The sequence below is a fragment of the Aotus nancymaae genome, unplaced genomic scaffold (genome assembly GCF_030222135.1).
Source record: "Aotus nancymaae isolate 86718 unplaced genomic scaffold, 86718_ANA_hifiasm-v0.15.2.pri h1tg000020l, whole genome shotgun sequence".
NCBI lineage: Eukaryota > Metazoa > Chordata > Mammalia > Primates > Aotidae > Aotus > Aotus nancymaae.
Genome location: NW_026988432.1, coordinates 28,443,068 through 28,465,481, shown reverse-complemented (window position 1 = coordinate 28,465,481; position 22,414 = coordinate 28,443,068). Strand labels below are relative to the sequence as shown.

The 22,414-nt window shown below is 50.1% G+C and overlaps 1 pseudogene; it reads right to left on the bottom strand.

Moving 5' to 3' along the window:
- Positions 1-788: 788 nt before the first annotated feature.
- LOC105708990 (PDZ and LIM domain protein 5-like) lies at positions 789-14,723 on the bottom strand (annotated as a pseudogene).
- Between the last annotated feature and the right edge of the window lie 7,691 nt (positions 14,724-22,414).

The following is a 22,414-nucleotide window of genomic DNA, read 5'->3' as shown; positions in this document are numbered from 1 at the left end:
CCCCTCCCTCCCGCATCCCCTCAGGCCTCTTCCTTCCATCCCGCTGAGCGCGTTCACTTTACACAGGGTGCTTACCAGTCAGCTCTCCAGCTGTGGAATCTCTGCTGGCTGCATTTTTGGACTAAATGGCTGTATGTCCAAAAAGAGCTCACGTTCATTCCTCTTTTTCTCTTGGAATGGGCAGAGCATGTTAAGTGAAATTTGATGATGGAGATGATGAAGAAACTCTCTGACGTTAATCTGAAATTGGTCACTTGTTTAAAATTACACAAACACATCTTGCTTTTGAAAGAACCGAAGGAAAATGCCATTCAATGCCAAAAGAGGCCTAGGAAAGCAGGGATGAGCTCATCCGAAAAAGCCCCAGGAGCCTGATCCATGTCTGGGTTCTGGCTTTCCCAGAGGAGCCCCACTTTCCCCGCTTGTGCTTTCTGCATGCAACAGCTCCCAGTGCAAAGAGAGGGTAGTCACAGAGGGTAGGCACAGGCTCTGGGTGGAATTGGAGATCTCTGTTTGCCCCATGTCCTTCCTCCTCCTGGCACTTTTGTCTACTGGGCAGCAGCCCTCAGGCTGGGGGGCTCCCCAAGGGTTTCCTATCCAGGCCTCTGCCTCACTCTCCACTTCCAGCTCAGTTTCCCCCTCTTCCAAGCCCCTGGATTCCAGGGGACACCAGCTCTGTGAGCATGAACACTCAGACTAGGGGAAAGACCCCGACAATTGGCGGTGTGTGCCCAGAACTGCCTATCCAAGTAGACCTCTGCTGTCAAGACAGACAAGCTAAAGAGCACCTACTCGATGGGCAGTAAATCCCTCACGACACTAGGAGAGGGTGGGCCCATGCATCCTCTCTCCTGCCCACCCCACTCCACACCCCACGAGTCACATTCACCCTTGGTCTCAGCCAGCTGTTCCCCATTGTCCTCCACTGGCCTTGGAGATGCAGAAGTTACAGAAGAAGCAGAATAAATCCCACTCCAGCAAGAAAAATGCAGGTCCCAGAAGGCACTCCACAAACGCAGGTTCCCTTCCTCCTTATGTGCTGGTGACAGTGACAGATAGGTTCCCCCTGGGGCGGGTGGGTATTTTCATCTTCCAAGAGAATGCACTCCATTACTCCAGACGTTTCTGTCCTCTCCGCCTCCACACAGCCTTCAAGCCTAACACTCAATCTCTCATAGAATATTCTTGACACTTTAAAGGATCTGGCCAGCGCATAAGCCAATGTGGCTGCATTCTTTAATTAATATTTATTGAGTGTCCCTATTAGGTGTCTGGCAAGCTCAGTGTGTTGTATGTGGCTAAAATATCTATTCCCCTTCCTCTCCAAGAATATGTGTTCCTGGACAACCCAGGAATGTGGACATGCCAAGTAAAGGAACCACACACTCTAGCAACAGCAAGAGCTGGGAGTCCGCAGGCAGAAGCCGGACTCGGGGCCAGGAGGTAGGGGCTTGAACCCTGAGGTCCCAGATGGGCTGTGTGACGTCCAACAGGTAATGTCACCTCTCTGAGCCTGTGTCTACAAAAATGGGATTGGCGATATCACTCTGCCTGCCTCCTAAGGCTGGGAACGCTGTAGAAACCTAGTGAGATCACATAAATGATGTCTTTTGAAAAGTTTAATAAGACTACCAGGTATTTCCTCCTAAAGAAATCTTTGGTGCCTTTCTTGGTAGGCACAAAAATTGAATCAGGTGACCTGGCATGGTGGCTCACGCCTGTAATCCCAACACTTTGGGAAGCTGAGGCCAGTGGATCACGAGGTCAAGAGATCGAGATCATCCTGGCCAACATGGTGAAACCTCGTCTCTACTAAAAAATACAAAAATTAGCTGGGGGTGGTGGTGCACGCCTGTAGTCCCAGCTACTTGAGAGGCTGAGGCAGGAGCATTGCTTGAACCCGGGAGGTGGAGATTGCAGTGAGCCGAGATCGTGCCACTGCACTCCAGCCTGGTACCTGGCAGCAAAGCAAGACTCTGTTTCAAAAAAAAAAAAAAAAAAAAATTGAATCAGGTTTAAAAGAATACAGTCCTGGGAAGTCAACATCTTAAAAACGCTAGTCATGGCATGAATTTAGGTTTTGAGGCTCTGATCCAAACTGTGGATAAGTTCCTTTACCCTTTGATAAATATTAAATATGCTCATCTTCAATTCTGTATTTTCCATTATATATATATTCCTCCCAATATGTGTGTATGTATATATAATATATATGTAATTGAAGATTATATAAATTTATTATGTATATGTATACAATTATATATGGTATAATACAATTATACATATCTATATAACCTTCATTATATATAGATGGATTACATATACATGCACGCATAAACATTGGGAGGAAGGAAAGTCCTTTCCAGAGGCTCCTTTGCAACAACTTGATGCTGCATAGTTGCAAATGCAATAAACTCTACGCATGTGGCATACGTATGAAATAGACTCTGAATACCATAAGTGCATGGTTAGGGATACAAACTTCAGAATTTTAATTTCATCCATTCCTTTCTTTTTTTTAAGTTAAAGGCAACTTTATTACAATGTGTTTCCAAACTTCAAAATGTATTTATTACTAAATTTAGCTCTAATATATAATACACTATATTACAAGGCAGAAAGCATTTCTGGTATATATTCAGGTTCCATGTATTGCCCAAAACACAGCTTCCCAGGAATAGCAGCAATGCACAGTAGTCTATATCACTGAGCAAAACATTTCTCTGATGTCTCACAGTCATTAATATTGCAATTTATTTTATGTTCTTCTGATTAAAAAACAAAGCTATCTTTTCTATATCTTATTAGTTAATACCTAGTAATTGTCGATACTCTAAAAACATCCAGTAGCTTAGAGATATTTCCTTTGATACAAAATAGGATTTGCAAATCCAACCAAACCAAAGAATATTGTATTTCTCCATTGCAAATAGGGGTAAAATTCTCTTTCTTTTTTTTCAGGAGTCAAAACTGGACCTCCTCCTCTTTATACAGTCATCCTGAATAGTACCTACTTTAAAAGATACCTAAATCTACGATGTACTCTTTTTTTTTTTTTTTGAGACAGATTTTTGCTCTGTCACCCAGGCTAGAGTACAGTGGTGCAATCTCAGCTCACTGCAACCTCCACCTCCCAGGTTAAAGTGATTCTCCTGCCTCAGCCTCCGGAGTAGCTGGGATTACAGGCACCCGCCACCGCGCCTGACTAATTTTTGTATTTTTAGTAGAGACTGGGGTTTCACCATCTTGGCCAGGCTAGCCTCAAACCCCTGACCTCGTGATCCACCCGCCTCGGCCTCCTAAAGTGCTGGGATTACAGGCGTGAGCCACGGTGCCCGGCCAGACTCTTCTTTAATAAAGTCTTCTCTGTTTACTCTTGCCTCCTTATATTTACTTATTTAGAATAATTTACAATTAACTTTGAACATTACATAATTATGAACTTAAAAAGTAAAATTGGGAAATGTTAATAACATAAAGAAAATATTTTCCAAATTAGACAAGGATATTATTTGCTCATTATCCTCTGCTTCAACCAATCAACTAACCGATTTCAACTTATGAAAATAATTCATTTTCCAAGGTTACTATCCTAATAACAAGAAAAACAATAAATCCACTGAATAATCCCTTTTTTTTTTTTTTTGGTTTTACATTTGTGAGCTACTAGCTAGCACAAAACATGTTTACCTTCCTTTTCTCACAACAATAGGAAATTGTTAGAAAAATATAGAAAAAGTTCTATTTTTTTCATAAAACAAATTTAATACAGATTTTGCTATGAAGTTAAAAAAAAGTAAATGAAAAGATATGTGCTGGCTGCTTGGGGGGCAAGGCTCATAAATGACTATGTTAAGAGAATGTGCTGAAACTTCATGGTGTCAGTCACGTAATTTTGTATATTTGGGACTAAAGATGTGAAGCGGTATCTTTTCCTTTGCCTTCTTTGTATTATTGGTTTCAGATTCTTTCTTTTTCCTTTTTTTTTTTTTTTTGGGACAGGGTTTCACTATGTTGGTCAGGCTGGTCTTGAACTCCTGACCTCATGATCAGCCCACCTTGGCTTCCCAAAGTGCGTAAGCCACCATGCTCAGTTTTTGTTTTTGTTTTTGTTCTTGAGACAGAGTTTCACTCTTGTTTCCCAGGCTGGAGTGCAATGGCACGATTTTGGCTCACTGCAACCTCTGCCTCCTCCCAGGTTTAAGCCATTCTCCTGCCTCATCCTCCCAAGTAGCTGGGATTACAGGCATGCGCCACCAGGCCTGGCTAATTTTGTATTTTTAGTAGAGACGGGGTTTCACCATGTTGGCTAGGCTGGTCTCAAACTCCCAACCTCAGGTGTTCTGCCCAGCCTCGGCCTCCCAAAGTGCTGGGATTACAGCCATGAGCCACTGCGCCTGGCCTTCAGATTCCTTCTAATTGTTAGTCCCAGTTATCTGGGCAAGGGTTCCGAAAGAGTGAGACTGAGTCTTTCCAGTCCTTGGACGCCAGTCTTCAGTATCCTCGCTCAGTGTCTTCTTGCTGGCATCACTGTGAGTAGGTATATGATAAGACTCTGAATTACACTCCACAACGTGTTTTCTTGGTAGGCCATTTTGCTGTTTACTATCACCCTGGGATCCTCTTCTTTGTCCCTCTGCTAGCTCCTGAGAAGTCTTGGAACACACGCTGGTGACTGTGGGCTGCCGTGGGACATTAACTGCAGTTTTACCAGCGCTCAGTGCAGATGGAGACTGATGAGCACTAAGATTGGCATTAGCATGCAGTCCAGATGCAGCGATCGCGGGAGGAGTGATGGCAGCCACAGATGGAGGGGAACCACGTGATGAAGTGGTCACATGGGCTGGGGTGAAGGCAGACGATGGTGATGGAACGGATGTGACTTTTGGTGAAGACACAGAACCAAAAGGCCATGGTGCCTTATTGTAGGCCATGTTGGTTGTGGAAGTGACTTTGAACACAGTAGGAGATGCCATGGGCGTAGGTTTAACTACTTCTTTTTTTTTTTTATTTCAAGACGGGGTTTCACCATATTGGTCAGGCTGATCTCAAACTCCTAACCCTAGGTGATCCGCCCGCCTAAGCCTCCCAAAGTGCTGGGATTATAGGTGTGAGCCACTGCGCCTGGCAGTTTAACTACTTCTTTGGGTCCTCCCTTTTGAACAGGAACCAGCTCAGGCCTGGGTGTAGCAGACGCTCTTTGCAGAGTCATATTCAAAGAGTCTGTACAACCCTTAATCTTTTTTTTTTTTTTTTTTTGAGACACAGTCTTGCTCTGTCGCCCAGTCTAGAGTGCAATGGCGTAATCTCCACTCACTGCAACCTTCACCTCCCAGGTTCAAGCAATTCTCCTGCCTTAGCTTCCCGACTAGCTGGGATTACAGGCATGCATCACCACACCTGGCTAATTTTGTATTTTTAGTAGAGGTGGGGTTTCTCCACATTGGTCAGGCTATTGTCAAACTGAGGTGATCTGCCCGCCTTGGCCTCCTAAAGTGCTGGGATTACAGGCATGAGCCACACCCTTAATCTTATTCTGGGCTTCAAAATGTATCATTTCTTGTGCACTTATTCCATCAATGCTGAGAACCACATCACCTATTCTTAATTTGCCCGGGCTTCCTTGCCACCATCTTTTAGACTAGAGATTGTCAGAGGCATGTTGAAATCATTGCCGCCTTGCAACTGAAAACCCCAAGGAGCTGGCCAACCAGTGACACACTGTAGTTGCTCGTGGTTCTTTTTTTTTTTTTTTTTTTTTTTTTGAGACAGAGTCTTGCTCCGTTGCCAGGAGCCAGGCTGGAGTGCAGTGGTGCAATCTCGGCTCACTGCAACCTCTGCAATTCTCCTGCCTCAGCCTCCCGAGTAGCTGGGACTACAGGCATGAGCCACCATGCCCAGCTAATTTTTGTATTTTTAGTAGAGACGGGGTTTCACCATGTTGGCCAGGATGGTCTCGATCTCTTGACCTCGTGATCCACCCACCTTGGCCTCCCAAAGTGCTGAGATTACAGGCGTGAGCCACCGCGCCCGGCTGTTGCTCGTGGTTCTAATATTAGGCTCAAAGTCTAATGACGGAAAATGAAAGATGCTCGGGTCCAGGGCAGCACTGCCTCCACCTCCAGCCTGGGCAACAGAGTGAGACTCCATATAAATAAATAAATAAATAAATACCCGAAGTTGTGCATGGCCTAAACCACTATGAACTGGTACTTAGATGTCAGATAAGAGGGCAAGTCTAGGGAAGAGTGTGTCCAGAAACTATGCACTGTCAGAGTTTGGGAGGGTGGATCTCAGGAAGTTTTATGAAAGAGCTGGGTCGAGTGATCAGTAGGACTTGTATAGATAGGAAGTGGGGAAAGGATTTCAAATCCTGGGAAATGGAGAGAGCCAAGCATTCCATGGTGTTAGAGAAGCCTTTGGATTTTCATAGCTTTGTCCGAAACTTGCTGGGAGATCTAGGGCATGTGATTCCATCTTCATGGCTTAGTCACCTCATGTAATGTGACATTCTCCAGTATCCTTGTTGAATGTGTGGGTCACAGGTGATGAAAGGCTTTGACACTGACCACATTGGGGTAGTCAAGAGACTAGATTCCATCCACACCAAGTAGCATCATTCAACCAGCCTTGTGACCTTAGACACATCACTAAACCCCATTGGGTACCATCAAGAGGCATCAAGAAAGGCAGTGGTGGCCAGGCATGGTGGCTCATGCCTATAATCCCAGCACTTTAGGAGGTTGAGGTGGGCAGATCACCTGAGGTGAAGAGATCGAGACCAGCCTGGCCAACATGGAGAAACCCCATCTCTACTAAAAATACTATATTAGCCAAGTGTGGTGGCACATTCCTGTAATCCCAGCTACTCGGGAGGCTGAGGCAGAAGAATCACTTGAACCTGGGAGGCATAGGTTGCAGTGAGCTGAGATGGCACCATTGCATTCCAGCCTGGGCAATAAGAGTGAAACTCCATCTCAAAAATAAAAATAAAAAAAAAGAAAGGCAGTGGTTAGAAACACAAATTCTAAACTCTAGAACTAGGCCACCCCAATTCAAACATTGGCTCTGCCCCTTACAAGCATTATGACTCAATATTCACATCTGCAAAATGGGGGGATAACAGTAGCACCTTTGTTGTAGAGTTGTTCTGATAATTAAATTAATAATTGTGTTAAAATACATAAAAGTTCTTAGAAAAGGACCTGACACCTGGTAGTGCTCTATAAGTGTCAGCTGTAAGAATAACAATCATCGGCCAGGAATGGTGGCTGGTACCTGTAATCCCAGCATTTTGGGAGGCCAAGGCAGGTGGATCACCTGAGGTTAAGAGTTTGAAACCAGCCTGGGCAATATGGTGAAGCTCACCTCTACCAAAAATACAAAAATTAGCTGGGCATAGTGGTGGGTGCCTGTAATCCCAGCTACTTGGGAAGCGGAGGCAGGAGAATCCCTTGAACCCAGGAGGCAGAGGTTGCAGTGAACCAAGATTGTGCCATTGCACTCCAGCCTGGGTGACAAGAGCAAAACTGTCTCAAAAAAAACATCGCCAATATTATCATTATTATTATTATTTTTTAAAAATGGGGTTTCACCATGATGGCCAGGCTGGTCACGAACATTATTATTATTTTTGAGATGGAATCTCACTCTGTTGCCCAGGCTGGAGTGCAATGGCATGATCCCAGCTCACTGTAACCTCTGCCTCCTGGATTCAAGCTATTCTCCTGCCTCAGCCTCCTGAGTAGCTGGGATTACAGGCACCCACCACCACACTTGGCTGATTTTTGTATTTTTATTAGAGATGGTGTTTCACCATGTTGGCCAGGATGGTCTTGAACTCATCATGATCCGCCTGCCTTGGCCTCCCAAAGTGCTGGGATTACAGGCGTAAGCCACTGCGCCCAGCCAATATTATTATTAATAAAATTTAGCTGTACATGGAAAACACCAACTCTGAGGCTAGAAGGTAAACGACCTCATTTAAAGATGAAATTTTAGGTCCTGAAATAAGAGATTCTGTACAGTCTCTTTTCTCAGGAGTTGTGGACTCAGAGTTGGGAATAATAGTAGAAATAGTCGATAAGAAAGGTCATTCAGCCTGTTTGAAGACTTTCAGGAACGGTGAATTCCCTGCTGTCGAGGAAACCCATTCTTCCTTACTGAACTTTCTATTTAAAAGGCTGACTCCAATCTAAGCTGAAAGTTACCTGGTTATAATTCCAGCTATTTTTTTTTTTTTTTTTTTTTTTTGCTTTGAGATAGGGTCTGGCTCTGTTGCCCAAGCTGTAGTGCAGTGATGACACTATCACGGCTCACCGCAGCCTCTTCCTCTGAGGCTCAATCCTCCCACCTCAGCCTCCCAGGTAGCTGGGAGTACAAGTGTGCACCACCACACCCAGCTAATTTTTAAAAAATTTTTGGGCCGGGCGCGGTGGCTCAAGCCTGTAATCCCAGCACTTTGGGAGGCCGAGGCGGGCGGATCACGAGGTCAAGAGATCGAGACCATCCTGGTCAACATGGTGAAACCCCGTCTCTACTAATACAAAAAATTAGCTGGGCACGGTGGCGCGTGCCTGTAATCCCAGCTACTCAGGAGGCTGAGGCAGGAGAATTGCCTGAACCCAGGAGGCAGAGGTTGCGGTGAGCCGAGATCGCGCCATTGCACTCCAGCCTGGGTAACGAGCGAAACTCCGCCTCAAAAAAAAAAAAAATTTGTAGGGAGGGTGTCTCTCTATGTTGCTTAAGTTGGTCTTGAACTGGGCTCAAGCCATCCTCCCATCTCGCCTTCCCAAAGTGCTGGGATTACAGGCATGAGCCAATGCACCTGTCCTAACTTCTACCTATTGATCCCACTCTTGCCTTCAGCGACTACACGACAAATGTAATCTAATTCCACCTGCTGGCCCTCCTTGAACACTTTTCCTGCATCCTCTTTCACCCTCTCCAAGAACTGAACATGCCCTGTTCTGTCAGGTGTTCATCCCAGGGCAGGATGTCCAGCTCATGGTCACCCTCCTCTGCGAACCTCAATTGGTCTACACTTCTGTTAAAAATTGCCACCCAGACTGCAGTGTTTGGGTCTGGAATGTTCTAGCTATGAGTGAGGAAGGGAGGGAGGGAAGAAGGGAGGGAGGGCAGGAAGAGGGAGGGAGGGAGGGAAGGAGGAAGGAGGGAAGGAAGGAAGAAAGGAAGGAAAATAGGAAGGGAGGGAGGGAGGGAAGGAAGGAGGAAGGGGTCTAATCAGCATCACCATGTACAAGAACCATTCTCTCTCTTGTGTTTTTAATGACAGTCCCTTCCTTCCTTCTTTCCTACCTCACTCATTAGCTTTTCCAGGAGGGCTTCCAGAGCTCATTGGTTTGGGGATTGGGGGCATGCCTCCCCAGATCTTCTCCCTCCCTGGGGAGATGGGGCTGCAAGGCCCATTGACTGGGACCCATCCGCTCCGGGAGCCTGCCAAAAAGAAGGCAGCACAGCAGAAAAGCTGAAAACGGAGAGTAGCTCTGTCATCATGCAAATGAAGAAGCCTGCCAGTGACTGGCTCAAAGCCGGAGGATAGTGGCGTGTTCATTAGCATTGCCTAACAGATATTTCTGTTTCCATTCCCAGGTGAAAGGCAGAACTGCATGCGCCCTGCCTTGGAGTGAGGGTAGCAATACAGCTTGCTTTACCCAGTGAAATGTGAGTGGCAGAGCTGCACGCTGTTGCCCTACTCTTATTGCCTGCCACTGGCAATCGTGCCCACCTAGAGATGGGATGTCCCTCAGTGGAGGTGACCAGAGCAGAGAGCTCTCCAGGCAACCCGCAGTGGACACAGAGTATGAGTGGAAAATGGACCTTTGTTGCTGGACCACTGGAAAAAAAGGTTGTCGGGGGGCAGAATATGTCTTCGTCTGCTTGCCAACTTGACCTGACCTCAGGGGTCCTGGGGGACAGAAAATGGAATCTCACATAGATGGAGCCACAGGGACCCAGAGAGAGCCCCAGACCCTGCCATTCCCAGGTGTGATCTGGAGAAAGTCACTTGGACAATGCAGGCCTTCACTGTATTTATTTACTTATTATTATTATTTTTAAGAGACAGAATTTCCCTCTTGTTGCCCAGGCTGGAATGCAATGGCGCCATCTCGGCTCACCACAACCTCTGCCTCCCGGGTTCAAGCAATTCTCTTGCCTTAGCCTCCTGAGTAGCTGGAATTACAGGCATGCACCACCACACCCGGCTAATTTTTTGTATTTTTAGTAGAGATGGGGTTTCTCCATGTTGGTCAGGCTGGTCTTGAACTCCCGGCCTCAGGTGATCCGCCTAACCTTGGCCTCCCAAAGTGCTGGGATTACAGGCATGAGCCATCTCGCCTGGCCCTTCATTTTATTTATATTTTATTTTATCTAATTTTTTGAGAGAGAGTCTCACTCTGTCAGCCAGTCTAGAGTTTAGTGGCACTATCATGGCATACTGCAGCCTTGACCTCTCAGGCTCAAGTGACCCACCCACCTTAGCCTGTATGTGGCAGGCGCACACCACCATGCCCAGCTCATTGTTGTGTTTTTTCGTAGAGATAGGGGTTTCCATATGTTGCTCAGGCTGGTCTCCAACTCCTAGGCTCAAGCAATCCACCTGCCTTGGCCTCCCAAAGTGTTGGTATTAAAGGCATGAAGCATCACAACCCGTGGTTTTCTTATCTCTACAAGAAGAGATTCTGGAGCCGGGTGTGGTGGCGGGCGTGGTAATCCCAGCTGCTCGGGAGGCTGAGGCAGGAGAATCGCTTGAACTCATGAGGCGGTGGTTGTAGAGAGCTGAGATAGCGCCACTGCACTCCAGCCTGAGCAACAAGAGTGAAACTCTGTCTCAAAAAAAAAAAATAACGAGAGAAGAGATTCTGGTTAGGTGATCTTCCCTCAGCTCACACAAGAGATAAGACACTCTTAGTGAGAGATTAACATCTTTGGGGGAAACTAGGTGAAGATTACACAGGATCTTTCCATAGTATTTCTTACAAATGCACATGAATTTACAATGGTCTAAAAAAAAAAATGCTTTTAAGAAATTGAAATAGGCAGGGCACGGTGGCTTATGCCTGTAATCCCAGCACTTTGGGAGGAAGGCCGAGGCAGGAGGATCACCTGAGGTCAGAAGTTCAAGGCTAACCTGGCCAACACGATAAAACCCTGTCATAAAAATTAGCTGGGTGTGGTAGCGGCCTCCCGTAATCCCAGCTACTCTGGAGACTGAGGCAGAAGAATCACTTGAACCTGGGAGGTGGAGGTTGCTGTGAGCTGAGATTGCACCACTGCATTCCAGCCTGGGAGATAGAGCAAGACTTCATCTCAAAACAAAAAACAAAAATACCTTTTAGACTTGCATTGTTGATGCCAGAAAGACAAGTCAACTCCAGTAGTTGTGCTTTAATGAACAGGCATTATGAAAAATATAACTAAACTTTATTTAAGGAAATAAAACCCATGGTCTCAGTGGCAGCTTGTACAGAGGTCACTACTGTGGGTAGCCCAATAACTGGGGGACATTGGGCAAATCACTTTTCTATTTGAGCCTCAGGGTCCTCTTTGCTGGACCACATGTCCTCTGAATGGCCCTTGGAAGTCAGAGTGCAAGACAGAGCTGTGGATGGCTCCACCCGCCGGCTCTGGTCTCCTCTCTCTTCCCCTCGGTTATCTTCTTACAGAACCAGTCCCTTGCATTTTCCTCACATCCCTATTTTCATGCACAAACAACTCTCCAGTGGAATCTGAGAAGTCAGACAGACCAAGACAAGTCTAACTTAAAACAAGGCAACGTTTTTGGCTGATCTACCAACATAGCATAGTAGTTGGAAATCCTCTATAAAGGCAGGTAAACTGAGGCACAGATGAATAAAAGTTTAGTCTAAGGTCACCAGACTGGTACTGATGCTGCCCTTCCTTGCGGTCTGTCCCCAAAGATGTGCTCGCTGTCCCCAGACCTGTAGGCTGGTGAAGGGGGTTTTATTGCTACCTAGAGAAGCCCAGTGGGAGAACCTCGTTTTAGACAAGGAGCAAGGACCCCAGGGCTCTCGATGGCCTCTTGCCCCCCAGGCAAATTTTTGAACTCTCTAAATTTATTTGCCATTTGCATGGGGGAGTGTATGGGGAGGGAAGAGAGGAGTGGTAGTCTCTCCCAGCTCTCAAGTTTTAATGCTGAAAATCAACTTATTTTGTATAATTTCTTTTCCTTTTTTTGAGACAGTCTCACTCTGTCACCCAGGCTGGAGTGCAGTGGTGCAATCTCGGCTCACTGCAACCTCTGCCTCCTGGGTTCCAGCAATTCTCCGCCTCCTGGGTTCCAGCAATTCTCCGCCTCCTGGGTTCAGGCAATTCTCCTGCCTCAGCCTCCTGAGTAGCTGGGATTACAGGCACGCACCACCATGCCCAGCTAATTTTCTGTATTTTTAGTAGAGACGGGGTTTCACCCTGTTGACCAGGATGGTCTCAATCTCTTGACCTTGTGATCCACCCACCTCGGCCTCCCAAAGTGCTGGGATTACAGGTGTGAGCCACCGCGCGCGGCCACAAGTATTTATTTTCTTTATGTATTTATTGATTTATGTTGAGTTGGAGTTTTGCTCTTGTTGCCCAGGCTGGAGTGCAGTGGCACGATCTCGGCTCACTGCAACCTCCGCCTCCCGGGTTCAAGAGATTCTCCTGCCTCAGCCTCCAGAGTAGCTACGATTACAGGTGCCCGCCATCACGCCCGGCTGATTTCTGCATTTTTAGTAGAGAAGGAGTTTCACCATGTTGACCAGACTGGTCTTGAACTCCTGACCTCAGGTGATCTGCCTGCCTCGGCCTCCCAGTGCTGGGATTACAGGCGTGAACCACACCGCCTGGCCCCTATTTTATATTTTGGATTAGAATCTAATACTACATTATTGATTTTGTTGTTCCAATTGTTCCAGGTTTGGGTCTGGGCCCTCTTTCAGGTTGGTCCCTGTGTCCTTCTGACACACTCACATCCCTTTCGTCTTGAGCACTTCCTGACTTCCCAGCACCACAAGATGCTCCGGACTCATCTTCAGCATTTCCCATCTCAGGCTTGGGATCTGCCATTTTTGAACATTTTGAACAGAGTTGACTGGCCAGTTTTGACCCTTTTTTCCATTAAGATGCAGGCAGTCCTCTTGCGGGAAAGAACCCAGCCTTACTATCTGGTGCAAGTCAGTCAATGGTAAGTAACTTGAAATGGAGTTCAATGTTTTTGTAGGGTGTCTGTTTCCACGGCTAGCATAGCTAGGCCCTCACCTTCAGGCCTGTCACCCTTTCTCTCAAAAGGTTTTCAGTTTGCTTGAAGCCACTTTCCTCCCTCACTTCACTTAGATTGCAATGTAGACCCGCCCCAAGTGAGTCAGGCTGAGGAGTAGAGAGAATAACTTAAGAGAGGCCCTCCTCTCCTCCTTCAAGTCCTTTGACCTGCGAGCCTACAAATGTGCTATATAAAGATAGATAAGTAGCCAGCTAGCTACACACACACACACACACACACACACACACACACACCCATATACCAAAACAGAAGGCTATGGAGAGAGGGCAGAGGAGGCATTCACTCTGAGAATCACTGTTCAAAGGGGAAAAACAGGGAGGACTTAGGCAATCCAGAAATGCAGGTCTGAGCTGGCCTGGGGTTTTAGCAAAGGAGGAGTGAGTTCTTCAGAACAGGACCAATTAAAACCTTTTAAAGTAATTGTTCCCTGCCTTCTTTCAAAGTTGAGCTCTAATCGTGGCCTTTCATTCTTCCCCCACTCCATCATTTTAAATTAACCTTGCTTCTCCCCTGCAGCTGCCTCTCACCCATCAGACATGCTAATGCACGTGTTTGCTGCTGGGGGGCGGTGGGACGGGACCCTGACGCTGGCTTTGTGAAACAGCATCACTGCGGGCTCTGTTCCACTCACCCCCCACCCACCCTGACAGAGCAGAGGGGAGGGAGAAAGGAGCCAGACAGGTTAGCAGAGCACATGACCAGGCAGTCAAGTCTCCTGGCCACACCGCCTGGGGTGTCCACATTACTCAGCCCCTCGGAGCCATGGGGGTGGGGAGGGCAAGGGCCTCCTGGGACTGACCATAAACCGTTTATGGCTCCCCAAATGTGACACATCAAGTTGACATCACCTGTTCACCTTCATTCTTCGCCCCCTCTGAAAAGTCCCTCCGCGAAGTCCCTCCAGGCCTCTCCCTTCCTGACCCTTTGGAGTAGGAGCCTTCAAAGGCCTGAAGGTTCCCAAGTGATGTGGGAAGTGAAGTTCTCAATGGAGGTCTCCTCTTGGTGAAAGGGCACTCTGTAATTAATGGAACCGACCAGACCGTGAAGGTTACCTTGACCTTGTCTGCCTGATAAATACAGCTGGAGCAAAGCGGAAAGCACACCATTCAGAAAAGCAAACTGCTTGCATCTTCTTTATAATCTCACTCCACTTTGCCTCTCTGCGGAAACAGCACGTTAGGGAAAGGAGAGACAGCCTCTCGGCTCTCAATCCTAGGGGCAGCTCGTGCAATCACCCCGCTGCGGCCACTCTCCTAACACGGGCAGCGGGGCAGCGACGTGCCCCGGTGGCTCAGCCAGTTGGTGGCAGGGCTGTGACGGCAACCCAGCCCCCCAGACGCCTCTCCGCGTGTAGGCGCTTCCCATAATGGAAGGCTTCGCTCCATTAAAAGTTATTTTAGGAAATCCACAAACCCACCGCCATCCCCCCCTAGAATGGAAATTTTATGTAAACGAGTCAAAATAAAGCAACAGTTTCTTAATAAGTATGTTTGGAGTTACACTCTGGACCAAGCCGGGCCGAATCCGGCGAGGGGATGCGGACTTAAAGGGTCCAGTGTTCTTCTCCATACAGCGAGACTATTTTTAAAAACCTAAGGACCTCTTCCAGTCCACAGTCCACACCGCGTACGCCCCCGCAGGTCAGACGGGCGCGCGTTCCGCCCGGTGACCCCGTCATCCCCCCGGCCCCCATCCCGTGGCCAGGGCGGCGGGCGCGGCTCACCTCCATCCCCATCCCCGAAACCGCGCCCGTCCCCTCCCCCACCGCGGTCCCGCGCGGCGGCGGAGGAGGGGCCGAGGGGCGGCGGCACCGGGATCCCGCCGTCGCCCGGGCGCGCACGGAGGCCAGGTTAGGGGAAAATACGATTCCCGGGGAGATCGGAGGAGGCGAGGCCACCGGGGCCGCGAGGCGGGGGGTTCTCCGGGAGGACTTGGGGCCCGGGTGGGAATGCGGCCTCCGGGGGAGCTCTCGCTGCTTCCCGGTACCCGCCGCTGGGACCCTCCGGGATGGGGGTGGGGACGCGGGGCTTCCGTCCCTTCCGGACTGCGGGAGTCCAGGCCCGAGCGGCCCATGCAGAGTCAGACGCCGGGTGTGCACCGCCCGTGACTCAGCCGGGTGGCGACCCGAGGCCAGGGGTGCTGGGGGAGAGGGCGGGCGGGCCGGGCGCGCACCCAGGACCCCGCGGCCTCGGGGGAAGCGGGTGCGCGAGCTTAGGAGTTGGGGGCGGGGCAGCGGGCGCGCGCGGCGGAGGCGCCGGGCGGCTGCGAGGGCTGGGCGGTGAGCCGTCTGCCCGGCGCCGCGCTCCCAGAGCCCGCGCCGCCTCCCGGGGCGCCGCGCGGGTGGCGCAGGTAGAGGCCGGGCGGGGGCGGGAGCCACCCCGGGGCTCAGGTTCCAGCCGCCTGGCTTGGCTCTCCGCGGGCGCTGTCCTAGGGCGGGCCCGGGGAAGCGGGTGCGGGGCGGCGGCGGCCGTCGGGCCCACCTCTGCCGCCCCGCGCGGTGGCCGAACCCCCTGCAGCTGCGCTCGGGGCGCCGAGGCGGGGTGGTGGAGCGAGGCCTGGGGCCGGGCGGCGGCGGCAGACCTGTAAACCTTAATGACAGCAATCTTGCCCGTCTGCGCCGCTGACTCACGCGGTGACCCAGCCTCCAGTCACCCGGTGGCCTCCCGTCCGCCCTTCAGCCTCAGTTTCCCCCACCGCCGAACAATGAAGCCACTGTGTCGCCGTTCATTCCTGAGCGCCGGTTCACACGCGGAGCACCGCCGCCTCCCTGGGGAAGGGACCGAGGCCTCCGGCTTTTAATTATCCCCGGTGGGCGGGCGTGGGGAGGCCGCATTCTGCTGGATAATTGAACACTGGGACTGTTCCCTCAGCCAAGCGCTTTATCTTAAGCGGTCCTTTCCACTTCATAGTATTTAAATTTTACCCCTTCCTCTCCACGCTGGTGAGGCTGCTTGAAAAGCAATGAAATGGGCCTGGCACAGTGGCTCACGCCTATAATCCCACCACTTTGGTAGGCCGAGGTGGGCGGATCGCCTGAGGTCAGGAGTTCAAGACCAGCCTGGCCAACATGGTGAAACCTTGTCTCTACTAAAAATACAAAAAAAAAAAAAAGAGAGAGAGAGAGAGACAGAAATGAGCCGGAAAGAGAGAAAGAAATTGGCTGGCCTTGGTGGCGTATGCCTGTAGTTCCAGCTGCTTGGGAGGCTGAGGCACGAGAATCACTTGAACCTGGGAGGAGGAGGTTGTAGTGAGCCGAGATGGCACCACTGCGCTCCAACCTGGGTGACAGAGCGAGACTCTGTCTCAAAAAAGAAATTTTAAAAAAAGCAATGAAGTGACTCCCCACTTCATTTTGGCAATTTGTGTTTTTACAGATATCAAGGGTTCAGTGAATTTACTCGCAACAAACTTGAGCCCTTCCTGTGGGCCAGGCCCAGTGTGGCCAGCACTGAAGCCACAGCTGCTCAGAAGCCACGGCAGGTTCTCAGGAGGCGCGCGGCCGCGGGGAGGCTAACTCTGGTTCGTTCTGTTCTCCTGCAGACATAAAAGGGATCAGCTGACTGACTGCGAAGCTGAGCAAACCCCACATACATTATGTGGATCGAAGAAGCCAGACACAAAAGATTACATATGGTGTGCCCCCATTTATGGAAAACCCTAGAAGAGACTAATGTAGTCCCTAGTCCACCAAAAGCATTGGTTGTCTGGCAGGAGCAGTGACTGGGATGAGGACAAGGGAACTCTGGGGTGATGGAAGTGTCCCATATCTTGATCGAGGCTCTGGACCTGTGACCACAGAGCACTCCCAACCACCTACCCGCCTCTCTGGACCCTGAGACCTCAGGTTACCGAGGACCCCTCAGCCCTCCACACTGGAAGGCCTTTCCCCCATGGCCCCCCACTCCCCGTTCCTCCCTGGCCTTGGGTGCCCATCTCCAGGAATGGTTATCTGGATGTAAGTATACAGTCCTAACCCATCCAACACTGGATGCAAAATGGGTGCATCTTACTGTGTGTAGGTGATACGCCAAGAAAGCTGGCCAAGGCCCTTAGGGTCTGGGGAGCCAGGAGGCTAGGAGGCTTGGTGAGGGCAGCACATTGGTCATGGGAGGGGATGGAGAGGAGAAATGTTGCTTGTTGAGGTCTCCAAAGAGAAGGCGTCACGTTTTATTTATGGAAAACTTAGAAGCCCCAAATGTTACTGTTATCCCCATTTGACCACTGGGGAAACAAACAGGCTGAGTGAGCAGTCCAGCCTCCCTAACCCTGTTGCTGGCAGATGGTACGGAGCAGATCTGTCTTCCTCTCTCAGGGGACATATCTGATTCATCACTGTGTAGGGGACACAGAGTGTGAGCATCAGGGCCTGGACGGCAGAGGGGACCCTGTGAGAATCCTGCCCTCTTTCTAGCGCTGTGACCTGGGCCATGTCAGCCTCTCTCTATCCCAGGCCGAGTCCTCCCCATGCATGATGGAGAAGGTCCCGCCTTGGGCGTGGTGGGAGATGAGGGCGCTTAGGTGGGTGCCTGGTTCGAGGCATGCCCCTGGTGTTAGCTGTACTTCCGTGACCTTGGGTGAGTCCCTTCCCTGTAGGGCCTCAGTGTCCTCATCTGTAAAATGAGAGGGTGGCTTTAAGCCACCTTCCACATTGGGTATCCTGGAGTATTTGGAGGGGCTACTGGGGAAAGCGATGGAGGAACTTCTGGGGAGGGGCAGCAGGTGCAGTTGCCGGAAGGAGGTGGCCCCGGGGTCCCCACTGCCTCTGTAGAACCCGGGAGGGTGAGGGGTCTGTGGGGTTGTGTTCTGACCCACGCCCTGCACCGTAAAGGGGAGATTCGTCCAACTCCATTGCTGAGGGGGCCGCAGTGTTGCTGGAACTCGTCGAGGGCACAGGGTGTGGGGCTTTGCTCCCTTGGGAGGTGGCCTCCTCCACTGTTGGGCGGCTCCGGTTTCCAGAACATCGTCCTCCTGTGGGCCCGGCCTGCCCCCCAGATCTCTTCTTCTGAGCCTCTGACCAGGCGTCTCAGGCTGAGGGTGTCACTCGACCCCTCCCCCTGGGAATATTTTCCTCCACTCAGTCTGTCCAGACCTTCCCTCCCTAACTAAGTGATAGGCCGGAGTTTTGGAAGGAAGGGCCGTCGTGAGCAGAGGCCAGCTGTGCCTGCCTGTCTGCCGGGGACCTCCAGCCCTTCCTCTGCCATTGCAGACCCCGTGTCAGCCCCCACTCCCAAAGCAGGCGAAGGCTTGGCCACCGAGACACCTGTGTCTGGCTCTAGGACGTGGCGCCCTCCCAGCTCAGCCTCCCAGCTCTCCCTGAGCAGAGGCTACCCAGCCCAGGAGGCTTACAAAGTGCAGCAGAAATTCACACACCCCACATCACACACCCACACACAGCACACACACATATACACCACACCACACCACACTAATTCTCCATTCTCACACCATGTATACACAACACAACCCTCTCTAACCACACCCCCCTGCTCCCTTCACGAGAGCATTATATAGCACACCCCACAGCCCCACACCACACAGCCACACAGCACACCAGAGTCCCACATGCAGTATCCAGGTTGTGTCCTACACAAGGGTGCCCAGCTGTGGGTCTGAGGCAGGTCCCCGGGTCCTGGGGCAGGGCTGGGCACCCAGAGGGAGCAAGGGCACCTCCTAACCTAACCAACATGAAGGTGTCCTCTGTACTGGCCGAGGCTCTGACACCTGCAACCACAGAGCACCCCCCACTCACTCCCAGGCGTCTTGTGACCGTGAGACCTCAGGCACCTGAGGATCCCCAGCCCTCCTCACTGGAAGGCCCTGCCCTGTGCCCCACCCCGATTCCTCCCTGGCCCTGGGTGTCCCACCTGGAGTACCTGGCTCCAAGCACGGCTGGCTCTTCCCTCCTCGAGCCCCTCAATCTCTTAGTACCTGGAGCACACCCTTCATCCCCCACGAGCTTATGGGGCACCTGCTGGGGCCAGGCCCTGGTTCAGTGCTGGGGAGAGACATCCTCAGCGGGCATCTGCTACCTACACACCAGTGGCCATGCCCAGGGAGTAGGGCTGTGGCAGAACATCCCTGGCAGCTGTGGGAGCCCAGAGGGGTGACCTGTAACCCTCAATAGGGTACAGTCAGGGAGAGCTTCCTGAAAGAGGTGGCAGTAGACAAAGGCACATGGCTTCTAACTGCTGTGACTCACTGCATGCTGAGCTCTGCCCCCTCTTGCCAGAAATGGAGGCCTTGGTGTGGAATAGAGGCTGGGCTTGAGTCCCAACCTTGGGAAAGTGTAGCAGCCTCAGCCTCAATGCCCTTGTCTGTGGAATGAGAATTTCAACACTGCTGTTGCAGGAGAATAGTTGAGGTGGCATAAGGTGGGTGCTGCAGCCAGCCTGCCTGCCTTTCAGCCTCAGCGTCACCACTATGAGCCATGCAACCTTGGGGAAGCTAGCTTCCCTTTCTCACGCAGTGTCCTGTCTGTCACACGGGAGTCCCAACAGGAAGTCTCTCATAGAGTTATTTTGAGGATTGAAAGCATTTCGATTTGGAAAGGGTTTAGAATAGTGTTTGGCTCACAGTGAACACTATGTATACGGAATATATGAACGCGCGGAGCAGTCCCTGTAGGCAGTAGGGGCTCACCAGATGTGCCAGGATGAACATGACCTTGGATATGTTTCTTCCCTGTGGACCTTGAACTCTTTAACTGTCTCTGAAGGGAGAGATGGCAGGCTGGGGCGGAGATGTGTTTGCTGTGCTCCATGGCGATTCTCAGACAGCCTGGGCCTTGGTTTGTGGAGGGGTGGGGCAGTGACAAGGAGTTGCCTTTGGTCCACAGGTAGGTGGCCAAAGGTGCTGGCCATGCACGCATCTCCTCCCAGCTGGCACTGTCGCTGAGGAGATGTAATGCCACCTGCGGTGATCTCATTGGTGCCGTAACCTCTCCTTTCCCTGAACACGGGCTCCCCTTGGCTTCCAGCAGGTTTCCATTACTATGGCTATCTTCTCGTTCATGTCCTTCTTTTCAAAGTCAATATGTAAATACAAAAAAACTCTGCCATTCCTTGCAGAGTTGAATATAGATTTCCCCTGTGACCCAGCAGTTGGACTCCCAGGTGGAATGAAAACATGCATACCCATCTGTGACATGGGAGCCATGACAGTGATGACATGAAGAAACATGTGCGTGAATGTTCACACAGCCTTGCTCATGACAGCCAAGAGGTGGAAACAACCCAGACATCCATCCACAGACGAATGGATAAACAAAGGGTGGTCTATCGATAGAATAAAATATTATTTGGTCATGAAAAGAGGTGACAGACTGATACATGTTCCCACATGGATGGGCCTCAACACAGATGAAGACTTTATGCTAAGTAAAAGAAGCCAGATGCTGAAAGCAACATATTGTAAGACTCCATTCATTTGTTTTTGTTTTTGTTTGAGACAGAGTCTCGCTATTGCCCAGGCTGGAGTGCAGTGGCACAATCTCATCTCACTGCAATCTCTGCCTTCCAGGTTCAAGCAATCCTCCTCCCTCAGCCTCCCAAGTAGCTGGGATTACAGGCGCCCACCACTATGCCTGGCTAATTTTTGTATTTTTAGTAGAGACAGGGTTTCACCATGATGTCCAGGCTGGTCTCGAACTCCTGACCTCAGATGATCCACCCGCCTCGGCTTCCCAAAGTGATGGGATTACAGGCATGAGCCACCACACCCAGCCAACTCCATTTATTTGTAATATCCAGAATAGGAAAATCTATACAGACAGAAAGTAGATTCAAGGTTGCTTAGGGCTGGGGAGGAGGTGAGGGTGATGGGGGGCGCGTGGGAGGAAGATAGCTAATGGATGTGGGATTTCTTGCAGTGATAAAAATGTTCTAAAATTGACTGTGGTGATGACGGCATGTATCTGTGAGTGTCCTAAAAATCGTTCAGTTATACACTTTGAATGAATGATTGTATGGTATATGCATTATATCTCAATAAAACTACTAAAACACACAAATACACAAGGAAATACAAATGTGGTTATTTCCGGCCAGGAAAAGTGGTCCTCTTTTTGTGGTGGGGACAGAGTAGCAAGTTGGAGGCAGAGCATGGTGTCTTCATGATCTCCCGCAAACACCTCCCAAGCCCATGGACCACCCACAGTCCAGACTATCCTTCCGATTCTTCTGTGACTACCTGCACAGCACAGCTGATCTCACCTTCCTGTTCTCTTCCTCCCCACCGCTAGCTGCCCAGGAAATCCCTCTGACTCACTGTTGGGCACTCAGCTCACACATCACCCCTCCACGGTGTCTCTCCTGGCCAGCCGCCCCTGGAACCCCTTGCTCCCTAGCGGGCATCCCTGGGATTTTGCCTGTTTGGTCATCATGGGGATTATGATCTCTTTCCACAGTTGAGCAGAATTTCCTTGCAACTATCTCATACCTGGTTTATTCTTGGAACAAATCTAGGTGCTAAATAAATGCCTGTAGAGTTAATTTGTAAAGCAGTATTTGAACTGAAGCAAGGAATCACAACTTTCCAACTGAAAAGTTTAACCCTGAACTCAGACATGATGATGATTTTTTTTTTATTGATTCCTTATTTGTCAAACTTTCTTTAACCCAAGAAGTACCCAATGTACCAGTTTGAATTGGAACCAGATCTGTGCATTTTCTAAATGCATTGCAATTGGACTAGATTAAAATTAGAACAGTGTTTTCCCAGCTGAAGATGTCCCAAGCTAAAAAGCCTTAAGGGTCTAAATGCCCTTTGTTTGGGGGACTCTTGCCCTTGAGGGCCCTGGGACCCTAAGGTTCTTAGCTTTCTGCAACTTGTCCTCATCTCCCTGTGATCCACTCTCATAATGAACTGTTGTGACATGGAAGCCAGAGACAGTTCTCTCTGTTTTACAGATAGCGAACAGCCCTGTGGAGGTCACACAGGCAGGACCTGAGGCCGGATCTGCCCTGCAGCCCTGGTTCTTCACCACTCTGCTATTTGACTCCACGGCAGGAAAAACATCTGCCAAAGACATTCCCTTAAGATGTCACCATAAAAAGGCTTCAGGTATTAGTTCTCTCTTGGGTATTTTCAGACAGTTCTTAGGGAATAGTTGTTTGT